The sequence below is a fragment of the Camelus dromedarius genome, chromosome 11, assembly GCF_036321535.1.
Source record: "Camelus dromedarius isolate mCamDro1 chromosome 11, mCamDro1.pat, whole genome shotgun sequence".
Classification (NCBI taxonomy): domain Eukaryota; kingdom Metazoa; phylum Chordata; class Mammalia; order Artiodactyla; family Camelidae; genus Camelus; species Camelus dromedarius.
Window position 1 is genome coordinate 43,503,082 of NC_087446.1, and position 18,146 is coordinate 43,521,227.

General features: G+C 40.6%; 1 pseudogene; it reads right to left on the reverse strand.

Moving 5' to 3' along the window:
- Positions 1-12,639: 12,639 nt before the first annotated feature.
- On the reverse strand, positions 12,640-13,452 carry LOC105101115 (large ribosomal subunit protein uL30-like; annotated as a pseudogene).
- Between the last annotated feature and the right edge of the window lie 4,694 nt (positions 13,453-18,146).

The following is an 18,146-nucleotide window of genomic DNA, read 5'->3' on the forward strand; positions in this document are numbered from 1 at the left end:
TTTCCCCCACTGTTTACTATGTTACTTTCATGGGCCCCTTGGCACCAGAAGTACATATACTGAGTACCCAGTATGTGAATGTCTATTTTGGGGTTTTCTATCCTGTTCCGCTAGTCCATCTATTTGTCCTCCAGCTAATATCACTCTGTTTTAGGACCAAAGCTTCATAATACATCTTGATATTTGGGAGGACAAGATGTCCCCCTCTGTATTTTTATTTTTCAAAATTGTCTTGATTGCTCTTGGTCCTTTATCCTTCCATATGAATTTTAGGATTAGCTTGTCAAATTTAGTCAAAAACCTGTTAAAATAGGGAATGACAATAAATTTATAGATTAATTTAGGAAAAATTAATATTCTTACAATATTCTTTCCATTTATTAACGTTTTATACGTCCCCATTGATTGGTTTTATGTCCTTGAACACATTTTTATATTTTCCTTAAGATATTTTACGTCTTTGGTTAAGCTTATTATCTGCCTTATATCTTTTTGCTGCCACTGTGAATGGGGTCTTACCTTTGGTTACATTTTCTAAATGGCTGTTTATTAGGTATAATGAAGCTACTATTTTAAAATATTACTTCTATATCCAGCAACTTTGATGAGCTGTCGTTAATTTTATTAAACCAATTATGAATTATCTTCAGCTTTCTCTGTAGAGAACCATATCATTGGCCAATATTGACTTTTCCAGTCTTCTCTCTCTCTCTCCCTGTTCTGGATTTCTGTCCTGAATAGAAGTGGTAATAGTGAGCATCCTTCCTCTGTCCCTGACTTTAGAGGTAATGAGCCTGTGATGTTGTACACCTGAAACTAATATAATGTTATACGTCAATTACATCTCAATTAAAAAAAGGGCATGCTTCTAATGTTTCACGTTTAGTATGATGTTTGTTTTAGATTGTTGGCGGGTACCTATATCAGATTAAGAACATTTTATTCTGCATTTACAGTTTTTTTTTTCTTTCTTCCTTTTTGTTCTCCTCCTCCCTTTTCTCTCTTCCTTCCCTCTTTCTCTTCTCTACTTTCTTTTGTAAAAAATTAATGAATAAATGTTACATTTTACCAGAAGTTTGTGCGATTATGTTCATAGCTATGCTTAGCATATAATGCCTCTCATGATATACTGCCCATGTGGAGTTTTAATATCAGCATTTTTAGTTTCATAAAAGGAATTGGGGAGCTTCTCCTTATTTTTAGTCTTCAGAACTGGTGTTATATGGTCTTTGAAGGTTTGGTGACATCTGATCCAGTACTATATATATATATATATATATATATATACACACACACACACACACACATATATATACACACACACAGACACACGCATACACACACTAGATTAAACATATATCTAATAAAGTCGATGTTAAATATTAAATTAATATAATTAATATTAATATGCTATATTAATATAAAAATGTGATTTTGTAGAATTAAATCAATATTAATGATATATTAATATATAAATTATTAATTTACTGTATTTCTTATATTAAGTGAATATAAATTAAAATTTTGATATTGCATATCTCCCTTTCACCTTCCAGTTGAGGCAGCAGCTGTATCGCAGCTACCCTAGTAATTGCTCCAGTTTTCCATTTAGGAACCTCTTGAGCTGATCTTTCTTCTCTGGGAACTTAAACACTTCCAAGTGATCTCAATGTGTTATGAAACACAGGCCCAGCCTCCTGACCGAGTCTCAGAGGAGCTCTCTCCTTAGCTTCTCCTGTCTCTCCCGTGCTCCCTGGGGTGACCTGGAAATCACTTTACTCTGGGGTTAGGACCTTATTTCAAATATTGAGAGCACGAGGCCCTGTGTGAAAACAAGCTTGTACACCTTTCCAATTGAATCTTCCCATTCTCAGTGGTCCCTGAACAAACCTCACCCATAGCCAGAACTCAAGGGAAGTTAGTTCTGGTTTTAATAAAGCACTGTCAAATAGTATCACGAGCCCTTAATCCATGCCAGGATAAGACAGCAGAGAAGATGTCAAGTGCCCGGTCATCTGCCATTTGAAGTCTCCTCGTATATGTTTTTAGGCCATGGTAAGGCTATTAATAGAAGAGGCCTGCGTGGACACGGCCAGGCCTTCTCTTCCTTCTGTGAGATCTGGATCTAACTGTGAGATCCCTGATCGGCTTAAGTGCCCTTTCTTCCAACTGGGGACCTGACAACTTTTTTTTTTACCGTCTAGATATGAAGCCACCATGGACAGCACAAGCTCAAAACCCCTACACTGGATCCTCTTTGCATCAAACAGGAAGTAATGACCTTAACAGGCCATTGAAGAGGATGGGTCCCTTGATCCTTCATTTTCACTTCTTTTCTTTTCTTTCTTCTTCCTTTTTTTTTTTTTGTAATTTTCATTTCTGAGCTTTATTCTCTCTTCAGTTCTACCTTTATTCTCTGAAATCAGTATTGCCTAGAAATTCTTCCTACCACAATTATGCTTTCCCAGAAACTCTGGAGCTGGCAGGCAAAAGCCATCCCAGCCCACACCCAGGCCCTGCATGCCACCATCCTTACTCACAGCTCCTGTGGGTTTTTCTAAGACAGAGAAGATTCAAAACACACTCTTTGAGGCAAAATGGCCCCAGGAGGAGATTCGTGCTAACATAACAAAGTCTGACAAGGAGTACAGCTCATTCCGACCCCTCACCCATATCAGGATGCCTGTTTGAGAAGAATTGCCAAGTATTAAATAAAAAAAGCACACAACTTCATTCTTGTGGTTTTTGTACCCCTATTTCAGGCAGGCTTGGACAAATTCTACTAATTCTATTGCTAAGTGATGGCTCCAGAGGCATTTCCAGCTACTTGAGGGAGAAAAGAGATGGGGAGGTAGTGGGGAGGGGGTTAGATAAGCCTGGTGGGCTCCAGAGAGGCCACCCAAGCTCCTGAGGGCAGCTGCCGCCTCGTGCCTTACAAACCTTTTGAAACTTTGCTCCTATTGAGGTAGAGTTTGGCAGGGGTGAGGGGTACACAGCAAAGAAAAAGGAAGGTGTAGCCCCTTCTGCAGGGGGAGGTCAGCTCACGCTGCCACCCTGCATGGAACAGCTGTTGTGTACAGAGGTGAGCAGTGCCCACCTACTGGCTGAATTAGGGGACAGGACCCTGGCTTTGGTGGCTGTCCATTTACCAGGATTGATCCAAGCAGGCATAAGACGGTAAGTTTTTTGTGTTCAAAGCAAAGTCTGGGGCTGGAAACATGGACAGCAATAAACTATGAAGCCCAAAGCAGATAACGAAGACTAAAACTAAGAGTTGGAAGAAGAGTGAGCAACTGGGCCCAGAACAGGTTTAGGAGGCGAGTCCTGGCAAAAGCCTTCAGAGAATGCCTTTGAAGGAGATCTCGCAATGACCCTGCGATGCGGGGAGAGCTGTACATGGCCCAGCCCTGATCAGAGAGGTGAATCACAAGGTTTCATCCTCAAAGAATGAACTACACCAGAAGAAAAGACAGTCACATAAAGAGATAAATATATACTACATCTTAGCTACAGTTGTGGATGTAATCTCCAAAATGCTAAGGTAGAAGAGAGAGGAACCTCACCTCATTGCACCCACTGTGGGGGCAGTGTCGTGAAAAGTTTTGAAGAGGAAGTCATGATTAAGCAGGGTTTAGAGTGATGCTGGCAGATAAGGATGTGGGAAAGGCAAGAGAATGGCCGTGCGAAGACACGGAGATGTGAAACAACATGGCGCTTAGGGAGCCATAAGGAGTGAGGTCATTCTGGAAGAGAGGTGGAGAGGGCGAAGGTGAGAGTCAGGAACGGAAAGGAGGACCTATGGGCTGACGTATGTTGGAGGGCCTCAGATTTCATGCTAAGGAGCTCCCACTGATGTGTTATAACCAAGCTGTGTGACTTCATCATGTTGGAGTTTTTGAAGGCTAAGTTCCTGGAGGGAGTGTCTGTAACATAGACTATTCATTTTGACTATGAGAATGAAAGGACTTGGCCAGTTAGAAAATTACTGCGGTGGTGGTTCACGTCAAGGCTAAGAAGGCTGGAACCAAAGTAGTGGCATTGGGGTTGGGGCAGGGCATGAAGAGATCCAAGATATAATTAAGACTTGATCATGAGTTAGATATGAGAGGTGAGGTAGAGGTAAGAGTCAAAGATGACCAGCTCAAGTACCATTCATCCACCTGCTATCGTCTCTCACGTCTCTAACTTTCCATTGCCCCTGACCCCTACATATAATCCATGTGGACCACAAAGCCCTCCTTGTCTGCACCCCCCCCCCAACCAACCAACCTTTCCAAATTCATGTCCTACCACTCTCCCCTTGCTCCTCGTGCTTTGGCCATACTGATCACATCAGACACGCCAAGCACGCTCCTGTCTCAGGCCCTTTGCACTTACCTGTTCCATCTGCCTGTAATGCTCTCCACCCAGATATCCTCATGGCTGACACTCTGATTTCTTTCAGTGTTTCTGACCAAAAATCAATTTATCAGAGGGGACTCCTATAACTACTCTATCTGAAATAAAAACCGCTTCTTCTTGTCTCATTTTAAAAATACCCTTAATTCTGCTTGATTTTTCTGCAGAATACTGAGCCATTCCCTCTTTTCAGAAAAGTTCTGATTATTCTGTGGTAATGATAATCCCCAAACGTTTAGTGGCTAAACATAGCAAAAATGTGTCTTACTCATGCAGCGTGTCACTGCAGACCAGCAGGGGGCTCCACTTGTGGCAGGCACTCAGGGTCTCAGGGTGATGAGGCTTCGTTTAACATGTTGCTTCCACAATTACGGTAGCAGTGGTAAGGGAATGTGGTAGTCTGTGTCCAGACTCCTAAAGCTTCTGTTGGCAAGTGACACAAGTAATTTCTGCTCCTGTGTTTTTGGCACTACCAGGTCACATGACCACATCTAAATCCAGAAGGGGAAGGGAAGAGTGCTGTCACCATGTGCACAGCAGGCAGACAACCAGCGCTATTTGGGGAACAGCACTACGTTGGCACTATGATAGCAGACACATTAAATAATTATTTCTTTCTTGTCAATCTCCCTTCTCCAGAATTTGAGCATGATAGCAATGTCTTTACTTTGTTCCCTGTGGCTTCCCCGATGTTTAGAATATAGTAGGCATTTAATAAATACTTGTTCAATGATTGAACACCCGTCTGAGGTCTTCCTCTAGACTGAAACTCGTCGAAGGCACACTCAAGGCTCATCTGTCTTTGTATCTCCTTTGATTTCTGGACAATGTCCTGGACTTATTAAACATTCATTAAACTTTTTCTCAGGGAAGAACAACCTATGGCTTAAGACCATGCCTCCCTGTTTTATCAGAACACGAAAATAAAATATTTTTTAGCCAGAAGAATCCTGGAAACAGATTGGGGTGATGAAGGGAGAGAGAGAAAGAGGAACAAGGAAGAAGCCTTTTGACCAAGTACGGTGTGCTAGGCTCTGTGTTAGGTAATTCCAGAACTCGCATGGATTAGGGTGGTCAACTGAGTCTAGATTTCTCTCTCCCTCTTTTTTTTTAATTGAAGTGTAGACAATCCACAATTTTGTGCTAGATTCTGGTGTACAGCATAGTGATTTGTTTTATATATATATAAATATTCCTTTTCACATTCTTTTTCATTATAGGCTATTCCAGGATATTGAATATAGTTCTCTGTGTTATCAAGTAGGACCTTTTGTTTATCTATTTTATAGTTTGTATCTGCTAATCCTGAACTTTCAATTTATTTCTCTCCATCCTCTTTCCCACCCCGCCCCCTTTGGTAACCACAGGTTTGCTTTCTACGTCCATGAGTCTATTTCTGGTTTGTAAATAAAATTTGTATCTTTTTTTAGATTCCACATATAAGTGATATCATATGATATTTGTTTTCTCTGACTTACTTCACTTAATATGATAATCTCTGGGTCTATCCATGTTGCTGCAAATGGCATTATTTCATTTTTTGTAATGGCTGAATAGTATTCCATTGTGTATATATATATACTACACCTTTTTTTGGTGCTGTTTTTGGTTTTTTTAATTTTATTTTTTATTGAAGTATAGTTAATTTATAATGTTAGTTTCAGGTGGTGTACAGCAAAGTGATTCAGTTATACATATACATACATATATACATATATTTTCAGATTCTTTTCCATTAAAGCTTATTATAAGAACCTGTGAACAACCTGCACAGCCGTACATGGCAGCCTAGCTCCCTCAGCTTTACTTCCTTCAGCAAACTCTCCCGTCATCTTCTGGCTCTTAGTGATTAAGATTCATCTGTAGGGAAATTTCTTCATTAAGCTTTTGGATCCTGAGAAGTAGTTCTTTCCCTTCTCTGAATATTTACATTCTTCTAAACATTTCTAGCAGAAGCAAATGCTTCCAATTTGGGGGAAAAATGTGTCTCTCAACTATTTCTTGGTAGGACAAGTAGACTCACACTAACAGGACTTAAGAACTCTGCAGAAGGAAACCCTTATCACTTAGCTCTGTCAGTTGAGTAACTGTGTTTCCTTATTGGCTGGAGGGTCCCTTAACCCACCACAGAAACCCCAGCACCAATCCACTGAGATGAGCATGTTTTAGAGATGGGCCAGATGGAAAAGGTCCAGGTTCCATCTGTTTATTATATAGATGTGGCCATTGTCCAAATCTTGTAAAATTGCCAGGAGAGAAAAAAACCACAAGGCGGTGCATTTTGAGGGTGATCACAGTTCTTTGGACTATTTTAAAAGCTCTATCTGTTCTGTGTATGTGTGTGTGTGTGTGTGTGTGTGTGTGTGTGTGTGTGTGTGTGTAAAGGACACCTTCCAGGTCTCTCTAGATCCAGGCAGACCTGGATTTGAACTTCTGATCTGTTGCTTATTAGCTGTATCAGGGCAGGTTAATTCATTCTGTTGCCCTTCAGTGTCTCCATCTATGTCATAGGGTTGGTGTGAGCATCAAGAGATGGTAGAGCTCATTCAGGCAGAGCACTTAAAATAGTGATCAGCACATACTAAATGACTGATGAATGGCAACTATTGATTGGTAATCATGATTTGTTATTATTTTAAATTGTATTAATATTTTATTGTTTGCAAGACTTCAACTCCCTCAAAGCATTTCTAATAGTGAGCTGTGGAGTCCCTGCATCACTCAGACTTGAGACCTTTGAGACTAGTTCACAAGTGTGCTTCCTCCAATGTAGCCTTAAGAATAAATTCAAATATGCCAGCAGTAATCTTTTCACTTCAATTCAGCAATTATTTGTAGAGTACTTGATACAAGATCCTGGGCTGGGTAGAATTGCAAAGATATTTGTACCAGGATCCGTTACTTAAGGTGCTCCCTAAGACATGCGTAGTGACTGTTACAGAACATCTTCCTCCACTAGACTCTCTCCATGAACTCCTGGAGAGCAAAATTGGTGCCTGTTTTGTAGTTGTACCTCCAGCATCCAGCCTAGTGCCTGACACATATTTCTGAATGAATAAAAGCAGTGGATGATGAGTGCCAACAAAAGATATCAGTTCTAGAAGTCCTTCTCCAAGTCTTAGACCTAGCTCCATGCCTAACCATTCCCTTATCTCCATGAAACTGTGCCCAAACCTGTCAAGCTTACTGCATGTCACAGCACAGGATCACTCAGCTTTGCATGTGTGGGTCCTACTGTCTGAATGCCTTTCCTTCCTCCTTTGCCTAATGAGCTCCTAACCATCCTTGATGGTCCAGTCAAGTGCCAGTTCCTCAGTGGAACCTTTCTTGACCTTCCAGAGTTAATCACACTCTTCTTGGTGCTCTCCTGGTGTTTTAAACAAAGCTGCCCTATCATTTACAGGACCCAGGCAAGAGCCCAGATGGACACCCACATACCACATGTCCAAATGTCCAAATGCTTAAGTTATAAATTGAACCAATCTGGTTGAATAAAATATGTTCTATCTTCTTTCCTTGTCAAATGTTCTATAGTAATAACAGAATAAAACATTACTTTTGTAAGACTGAAATTTGGCAAAACATTGAAGATGCCTGAATTCAATTTGTCATTACTAACACCATTTAATGTAAAGGCTGGAAATATTTAGATGAGTAGTAAAAAAGATGTACGTAATTCACCCGTTATTACATATTATTGTGTACATTTTTACACAGTTATTCCATAAAATAGAGTTTTCTTGGCTTAGCAAAATCATTTATCATGCTGTAATAAAGAGTTTCATTTCATTTGTGTTATATTGGCAGTTAGACTCTAAAGGATTAAACAATAAAATATGGCTGTATTCAATGGGTACAAAATTAGATATATCTCATGAGTGCATATTAAAATTAGTGTAAATTTAAAAATTAAAGTTATTTTTGTATTTTTAAAAAAGTTATTTCTTCTAAATAGTTAAAATTGTCTATAAAATCAAAAGGGAAAAATATATATGGTATTAATGCATATCAACATTTAAAATCAAAATTATTAAACGAAAACAGGTCCATCTCTAAAAAATGTTCATACCCAGTGGACTGGTGCTGGGGTGCCCTTATCGGATTGAGCATGGATAAAGAAATGCAGCTGATCACTGTACAGAACTAAAGTTCAAAGCTTACCTCTGCAGGGCTCTGTGCCTAGTTTGCATATATTTAAATTTAATTTTTTTGGAAAAGTTAATGAAAGCTTATTAGATATTTTTATAAAAGTAAAACGACTTGCAAATCTAGTGTTCAATGTTCAATTGAATTACCAATGTAAATCAGTATTATAGTTCATGCGTTAGTTAGCTCTCAGTCTACATAAATAAATTTAAAAGTAATGTCAATTTTTTAAATGTTGCAAATTGTTTTTTTCAGAAACCATATGCAAAAGTTTTGAATAACGAGATAATTGGTGGGTATTTCCCAGGCCACAAATTGGAACATCAAGAGAAGCAGGAAAAGTGATGCTCAGTACTGCTGGGAAATGATGCTATTTCTACATAAGAGGGGAGGTTTGACAAGGTCATTTGTCCTTCTCTCTTACCTGAGAACTTCCACTGCTCAAATCCTCTTCTCACTCAAAGCAGTGTTTCATCTCCGGCACTGGCAAGAGCACAACCTAGACATCTTCAGGACAGTCATATGCTTATGGCTCAAGGATATGAGGCAAGAGATACGAAGAGGTGTTTCCCTGTGGGCCTGAAGGATGACAGTCTCGAGAGCAGTGTTTAGGATTGCCAGGCACATGCAGGCATCAAGGATCAGATCGTAGGTAACAGAGTTCATGAGCTCTTCAAGCAAACGTGTGTGTGTGGTGTTGTGAGATGCTGCCAGTGTTCCTTACGTATTGTTACCGCCATAGAACCCTCGCTTCCCTGGGCATGCAACCTTGAAATCATTCTGGACTCCTTTCTTTCTCTCACATCCTATGTCAAGTCCATCCCGTAATCCTATTGGCATTAACTTCAAAGATAATTCTTGAATCTGACTGTGCATCCAGCGCCTACACCACCTTTGTAACGCAAGCCACTGTTACCTTTCATCTTTTGTTGGTGCTCTGAGCCTCCTCGCTCATCTGCTTCCTCTCTCCCCTCCCTGATGCCTCCTAAAGTCTATAACAGTAGGCAGCCATCCTCTTAAAATACAAGTAACTGTATGTCACTCCTATGCTCAACTTACTTCAATGCCTTCCTGTTACATTGAGAATAAATTCTACGGTCTTTGCCATGGTCTCGAAGTCTGTCCCTCACTTGCCTCCTCTCTGCCTCTCTTCCTTCATCTGCCATTTACTCCTTGCTTGCTGTGTTCCAGCTGCCCTCAGAGCATTTGCCCTTCTCCTTCTTCCAACCTGGAACATTCTGTGTCAGAGAGTTGACCACTAGTCCCAACCTCATTCTCTACTGACCTTTTCTAAAAAGAAAACTTTGTCCTCCTCTATTCCTTTACTTCGTTATATTTTTATTTAGAAAATAAGTAATTTTTAAAAAAATTTAGATGAGATTGGATGTGTTCAGGATGGTATGGCTGTAGACAGTATTTTTTTTTTAATTTAGAAGACTTGGCAATCCTGATCTAACAAATCTATCTTTTAATGCTTTGTGCCTGTCATCCAGAGCTGTTTTTTTAGATTTGGTCTATGTAGTTCAGGGGCCTAAGTCAGACTTAACCCCCTGTTTCTGGAGATGGACATCTTACCCAGGTTTGATGGGTGCTGTCCACAGTGCGTGGTTTGAGATTAGACAAGTGGAGCGAACAAATATCTACCTAGTGCCATTTCAGAGTCATTTTGGAGATAGAAGCTCTGATTTTGTTGGAGTTGCTAAACTGGAGCTATCAGTAGCCATTCCACCCGTTTGTAGGAGAAACTGCTTGAAATAAAGACAACACAGAGGAAACTGCACTTAAGAGAAGGAAAGAGAGATTCTTGAATATTTTATTTGAGCACCTGGATTTTCAGTCCAACGAGCAAATGAATTCACTTTTCCCGTAAAGCCAATTTGATTTGTAGCCATCAAAAGATTCTTATGAACAGAATTATTCTGCATTACCATCTATATTTACCCAACATTCTCATACAAAGATTTACGAGTCAATCAACTTCTACTGAAGATTTGGTATATCTAAAAAGAATTGCCACATGGAGGGTAATGGTAATAATCTGATATCATGTATTAATATTATTTTTTAAAATTTATTTTACTTTATTATTATTAATTACAGTACTGGGGATTGAACTCAGGACCCTGTGCATGCTAAGCACACACTCTACCACCGAGCTATACCCTGACCCCTTTAGTATTCTTATGCTAATGTAACATGACAATTATATAATATAATAATAATTTAATAGTAAATACTCTAAAACTGTACACTAAATACATTTCCCACAGTCTAAGAGAAAACAGTCCAAGAAGTTGAGCAATTCACAGGGTGCTCCTCATTGATGTTCCACATCCAACCTTATGCCTCTGTGCCTCTCTTAAAAAATATGCCTCTTTTTTCTAAACTCCTATGGGAGAAACTCTATCCACCTTTGGGGAAATCCTACCCTTACACACAGGATTTGGTTTTATTCCTGGGTCCACTTCCCTAGCATTGCATTTCCCCAAGTATGAGTTACTCAGGGGTTGGGGTGGAGTGAGGGGTGAGAAGGGGTGGCACCAGCAGGGCAGTCCGAGGTGGCCGCTGATGTTCCGAGCGCCTCAGAGCAGCCCGAGGTAGATGTGGGTATTTCAAGTCCAGACCACTTTTCAGATCACCCTGCTGGGGTGAGTGGCAGACACCCTGTCCAGCAAGCGTTTCCTCTTGTCCCACAATGAACTGTTGGATTACACACATATAAGTACTAACAGTTCTGGAGACAATGTCGTCTAGGCCTGTAAGAAAGAAATGATTTTCCAAGCATCCCCCTGGAGTCTTGCAGAGTATATTAGCTCTTTTCCTTGATCCTACCTCTACCCTTTGTTAGAAATGACATTCTCTCAAGTATGATGGAAATATGAGAAGGTCTTATACCTGCATAATGTATAGGAGCTGATTACATTTTTAGCGAGGGATCATCCGCCTCCCTGGTGTCTTGGTCTGGGAGAGGTGAGATGGACATTGTCTACACCGGGGACAGCTTCATTCCTTTAGTAATATCTTTTTTATAATATCATTTCTTCCCACTAGTTCTGGAGCTCCTTGAAAAAAGTCCCAAGCTTCACAGCCAGAGTAGATAGTTAATAGGTGTTGAATTAACAAAAGATATCTGCCAGGGTTATATTTAGGATTCATTGCTCATGAGTTTAGTAATGGACTTAATTTATCTACTTTACTAAACAGGAATGGATTTGGTGTCTTTATCTGGGGGCAAGCTTTCAGTTTTCCAGAAGTTGCTGATAAAATAATATCTGAGAAGAAAAAAAATAGTCCTCAAGCTCCGTTAAAATGGAATTGGTTCCCATATTGGCCAGAAGAGGGCAGAATCCCTGTGGGAATGTGACAGGATAGATGTATTTTGATATTGCAGAAAGGTTTTCTAGTATATGGCACTGGCTAGGGAAGGGAGGAGGAAGTGGCAAAGATAGTTTGGTGGGAGAACAGAGGGAGAAATAATTTCTAGAAGGTGAAAGGATGGGAAGTTTTTAAAACTGTTTGCCCCCAAATCATAATTCATTTATTAATTTATTCCTTTATCAAACATCACTGAGAATGTACTATGTGTCAGACGCTGCGCCTGGAATGAGCAATGCAGAGATGGACACAATAGATGTGGTCTAGGGAACGTGCAGACTAGTAAGGGTTACAGGAATTCAATGACAAGTGCGCATATAATTAAAGATTTTGATAAGAACTATGCAAGACTGCAGCAGGTTGTTATGAGAACTACTTTAAATCGGGGGCGATCTCTCTGATAAGATGAAATCTGGAGAATGAAGAGTCGTGTGGGAAGTTGGGAGAAAGGTGTGCCAGGCAGAAGGAACAGTTTGTATGAAATCCCTGACATTGGAAGGAGGTTGGAATGTTCAAGGAATTCAAAGAAGGTCAGTGTGGCTGCACAGGGGTAGTGGCGTGAGATAGATTTAGAGAGATAGGAGAGGATCAGGCAGGCCTTTTAAGCCATGCTCAAGGATTTGGATTTTGCTTTTCTTCTTCTTTTCTTTTTTCCAATTTGAAAGCAGTCACTGTTCATTAACTGACCAGGTTACAAAAATAATCACAGTAGATACCTTCTTAGTTCCTCCTTCTAATAAGCCTGTTGATCTGGTGCCAGCATCTTCACCTTCTACAAAATGGGTGGTCTTTTTCTTCATTCCATCTTGTTGAGAAGACAATTCAAAGTGCCACGGGAATTTGTTTGCTTCTCTGAAATGTTTTCCAACAGAATAGATGTCATGAATCAGACCTTCTGTGCAGATGGTACCATAATGACCAAGAGATGGGGCAATCCATGTGTTATCTGTCAGTGCAATTCACTTCTTGTTGATTTTGCCATAACCACGCTTGGAGATCAGTTCATTTACTGACTTTAGGTTTGGGTACCCCATGCAATACATGGTTCCACAGTTGTCAGCATGTCAACTGAAGCCTTGTTGAGCTTCATAACGGTGCCACTGAAGACCTGGAGGAGGCAAAGAAGCTGCAACACCTCTTGGACCTTTGGGCTTACACCATTGATACCTTTGGTCCTGATGGCAAATGCCAATTTGGGTTACAGGCACACAGAAGTTGCCGGTTTTTCTTGCCCTCCTAGCCATTCAAATCTCACGTCTGTACGTCTGCCTGTACTCCTTGTAATGGTGCTTAGGTCTTTCATTGATAAGCTTCCTCTTTGCCTTTCAAACCATCTTTTGGGCAAACTTCTTTCTCAGGTGCTTGATCTTCAGTCTGCAAAATTCCTTCTCTTTTTCTTAAGGGTTTCTGGTACAGCAGGAACCTCCGTTTTCCTCTCTTCTGCACCCTCCATGACTCCAGCCGAGAAGAGCGGATGTGGAATCCTTGTACAAGCAACAGGAAGCCGTTAAAGGCTCTTAAGCAGAAGCATGGATCATCTCATTCATTTTTTTTTTTTAAATGTTTTTTTTGGTTGAGGGGGCGGTAATTTGGTTTATTTATTTATTTATTTTAATAGAGGTACTGGGGATTGAACCCAGGACCCTGTGCATACTAAGCACTCACTCTACCACTGAGCTGTACCCTCCTCACTTATTCATATTTGAAAAGATCGCTCTGACTACAGTGTGGAGACTGAACCAGAGGGGCGCTGGGGGAAGCAGTGGCATTAGGAGGCTGTTACAGTGCATCAGGGAAGAGATGATGATAGTTTGGTCTCGGGTGGTGACAAAAGGTAGAGAAAATTGGATAAATCAGAGGCAGATTTAAGGACAGACTTGACAAAACTTGGTAATCAAAGGTTGAGAAAAGGTGCAAAATGTTTTTTGACTAGTTTCTATCATGAGCAATTGGGGGAGTCTAGGGAAAGGCAGGCTGGGGATGTGAGGATGGGGAGTGGGGGGGCAGAAAATGAAGAGTTCCGTGTTGGACCCATTAAGTTTGAGATCCTTGTGAGATACTCAAGGGGGGATATTCTGGAATGGAGCTCTGAAAGGAGGGATAAGTGAGAGACACAAACCTGTGACTCAGCCCCATATAAAAACAGTATCTGATTCCATGAGTGTGGATGAAGTTAGAGAGACAGGGAGGACACAGAGGGGCGAGAAGATGTGCCGGACCGAATCCTGAGAAACTGTAACAAAGGCAAGGATCACAAACATTTAATAGTCAGGATTTTGTGGAGTAATGGGAAGAAAGTCCTTTCAGAAATGTATCCAGTTCGTGGCACCCAGTCTTTCTTCATGGAAAAGACTCTTATGTATTAGTTTCCTCCTACCACTGTAACACGTTAGCACGAACTCAGGGGCCTGAAACAACACAAATTTATTCTTTTGAGTTTCTGGAGGTCAGAAATCCAAAATTGGTCTCATTAGGTTAAAATTAAGGCATTGGTAAGCCTTCTGAAGGCTTAGGGGAGAATCTATTTCCTTGCATTTTTCTGGCTTTTAAAGGCTGCCCACATTTCTTTGTGTGTGACCTTCCTCCATCTTCAAAACCAGCAAATGACAAGTTGAGTTCTTCTCAGGCTGTGTCACTCTGACATGGAGTCTCCTCTCTCCTGCTTTAACTTCTACAGATCCCTTGTGATTACATTGGGCTCACTTGGATGACTGAGGAAATTGTCCTCATTTCAAGACCTGCAGATCGGCAACCGTAATTCCATCTGCAACGTTAAGTCCCCCTTGCCACGAAACGTAACATATTGTAACACACTCGCAGGTTCAGTAGATTAGGACGTGGGCATCTTTGGGAGTCATATTTCTGCCCACCAAACCTTACAAGTCTTGCTTATTCCTCTTTGGAAAAGTGTAGAAGGGTACACACTGTTCTTCAGGCACTAGAAGAAAATCTCCTGTGATAGTCCAAAAGGGTGCACTTGACAAAAGCGGTGAGACTTGCTCACGTGTCTGTGTATGTTTGTGCGCCCACATGTACGCTTAAGCGATACACCTAGTTGGATAAGAAGGAAAAACAACTAGCGAGGTTATTGCCTAGGGTCTCGTCAGCTAGAAGAGCTATTTGTTTGAACAGGGATCCTTGGGTTGTTGTCATTACTACTGTCTCTGTCTTGGTCCGTTCGGGCTGTATACCATGATGCCATCAACTGGGTAGCCTATAAACAACAGAACTTTGTTTCTCACAATTATGGAGGTTGGGAAATCCAGGATTAAGGTGCTGGCAGATTCTCAGTATCTGATGAGAGAGAATTCGCTTCCTGGTTCAGAGACGTTCATCTTCTCACTATGAACTCACAGTGGAGGAAGGGCCGACGGATCTCTCTGAGGTCTGTTTACAAAGGCACTGATCCATTCATGAGGGCTACACCTTTGTGACCTAGTCACCCCCAAGGGCCCCAACTCTAAATATCATCATGCTGTGGGCTAGTATTTTCAACATATGAATTTTGGAGGACACAAAGCTTCAGTTTGTAGCCGTCTCTTAGTATAACATAATGTCACTTAACACCTATTAGAATGGTTAAAAAAAACCAAACAAACAAGAAAACACAACCCTTCCTCTCCTTCCTCCCCACCCCCCATAATACCAAGTGCTTGTAAGAATTAGAGCAACTGGAATTCTCACGCATTGCTGGTCAGAATGCAAATGGTGCAGCCACTCTGCAAAACAGGCTGACGGTCCTCGGAAGGTTAACGTAGAGCAATCCTGCCTCCAGGTATTTACCCAAGAGAAAGGAAAACTGATGTTCTCATGAAAACCTGTACGTGAATGGTTATGGCGGCTTTGTTTGTAATCACCAAGACTGCAAACCACCCAAATATTCCTCAACTGGGACACTCACAAAATGGAACAAAAAAGGAATGGACCGCTATAAGTACCAATATGGATGAGTTTCTAATGCACTATGCTAAGAGAAGGAAGCCAAACTCAAAAGGCTTCAGACTGTATTCATTTTGTGACATTCTGAACAAGACAAAATTATGGGGAGAGAAAGCAGATCTGTGGTTGCCAAGGACCGGGGATGGGGGAATGAGTTGACTACATAGTGACACGGGGCATTTTGGGGCTCTTGGAACTGTTCTGTATCTTGATTGCAGTGATGGTTACACAGCTGCAGGTGTTTGTCAAAACCCACGAAGCTGAGCTGGAAAGGGTAAATTTTTACTCTATGTAGATCATATATTAATTTAAAAAAAGAATGTGCACAGATTCTACAGGTCTTTTTGTTCCAAAGGTCCCATCCTAGGTCTATATTTTTATAGAGTATTAATCCTACTGTCTTAAGAGAACCCGTGTCCCACTTAAACTAATAAAATAAAGGGTTTTTTTTTGTTCGTTTTTTTCCCACAGGAGCTGTCTAAGTAGCTTCCCTGTTGTGATAAATCATAGGAAGATCAGGGAACTGGGGAGTCATGAAATCAGGGTTCTGATACTAAATAGTTCTGCAGCTTTAGACAAAACACTTCAGCTTTTTAGGGCTTAGCTGCTCTGTCTATAAAATGGGAATAAGGCCTGAACAGACCTATCTCATGGAGTATTACAAACATCAAAAGCCCAACGAAAAGTGTACATTGCAGTGCTCGTCAAAATGGAAAGTTCCCCTCCATCATTAAAGTATGGTTGTCCCTTTTATAATTCCGGTGGCTTCCTGTTTAAGGGTCGCTGGCTTTGCTGGGCAGCAGGGTCAGCACTGAGGACACAGGAACTGGTAATCTTCACCACAGTCATCAGTGGCTGGCATCAATGTCACCACAACTGTCATCTGCAGAGAAGGAGACTGAAGTCTTCAGAGGTGATGTAGATGTGCCAAAGTCACCCAGGTAATCCGAGGAAAAGTGGAGACGAATTGAGGGCTGTCTGACCCCGGGCGCATGACCTTATTTATTCCTGATATATTGCTTCTCTCAGAGCTGTTTTCTATTTAGAGGCAAAATGTCCACTTTGGACTATGATATATACATACAGAGAATCATATTGCATATACATATAGATGTTTATATACATAATATCCACGAGAAAGCCGAATTTCTACTAACCCATTGAAGTTTTTGATCAATACAGATATAAAAAAGCAAAGAGGGCAGACTGAATGAAATCAGCATTTTTACTACTTGGCTGATAGAAATTTTACTTGGGCAAATGGGTGTTTGTTTATATAACCAATAATGTTCTTCTTCCCCCCATTTTTTATTATGGTAAAATACACCCAATAATGTTTTGTATAAAAAAAAAAAGATGAGATCTTACTTTGGTGTCTTTTTTTGAGTGACTTAATGCACTTTCTTGAAGTAAATGCTTATTCACTTCAATTCTCTTTTAAAGAAATATTTGAGGCTATAAATTTATATTTAAGACCCACTTTAGCTATACCCCATACGTTCTTATATGTAATACTTTTACGTCTGTTCAAGTCTACAAACACCAAGAGTCATCAACTCTACTTCCTAAATAGTTCTCAGATGGCTCCAGTTCTCTCCCTCTCTGCTGCCGCTGCCTCTGTTCAGGCCACCTTTATCTCTCGCTTACATCATTGCAACCACCAGAGGGCTGATCCTTATCTCCGTTTTGCCCCCTACTCAATTCTTTCTGCTGTAGTCAGTGGTTTTTCTAAAATATCAATCTGATTACATCATCCTCTGCTCAACGTATTCAGTGGTTCTTTATAGATCATAGGGTAAACTTCAAACTTCTTAACTTTGCTTACGGGGCCCTTCAGGATCTGGCGCTGTTTTAAAAAATATTCCTCCAGTGCCTTCTGTGACCATTGCCCTCTTCCCAAAACAAACCCACACTCCAGCCATTCTTGCAAGCCTTAAACATGCCGTGCTCTTTTCACCTTGACACCTAATGTATAGGACTTTACATCTTTGAGATTGATGATAGTTCTTGAGTTTACGTTTCTTAATTCCAAAAGAGTGGAATGATGGGAAAAAGAGTATACCCATGCAAACGCAAATACATATAGATACGCACCCGCACCCACACATACATACGTATGTTTGTGGGTACACACACACAGATAAATATACTGGAGAAAAATGTATGGGAACTGTACAGAAATGTATACATACATATGGTGGAAATTACAACAATATATGCTTTAAAAAATTGTACATGGATATCCAACCATAGACAGCAGATTAGCCAATGCATTGATTTCCTCTTCT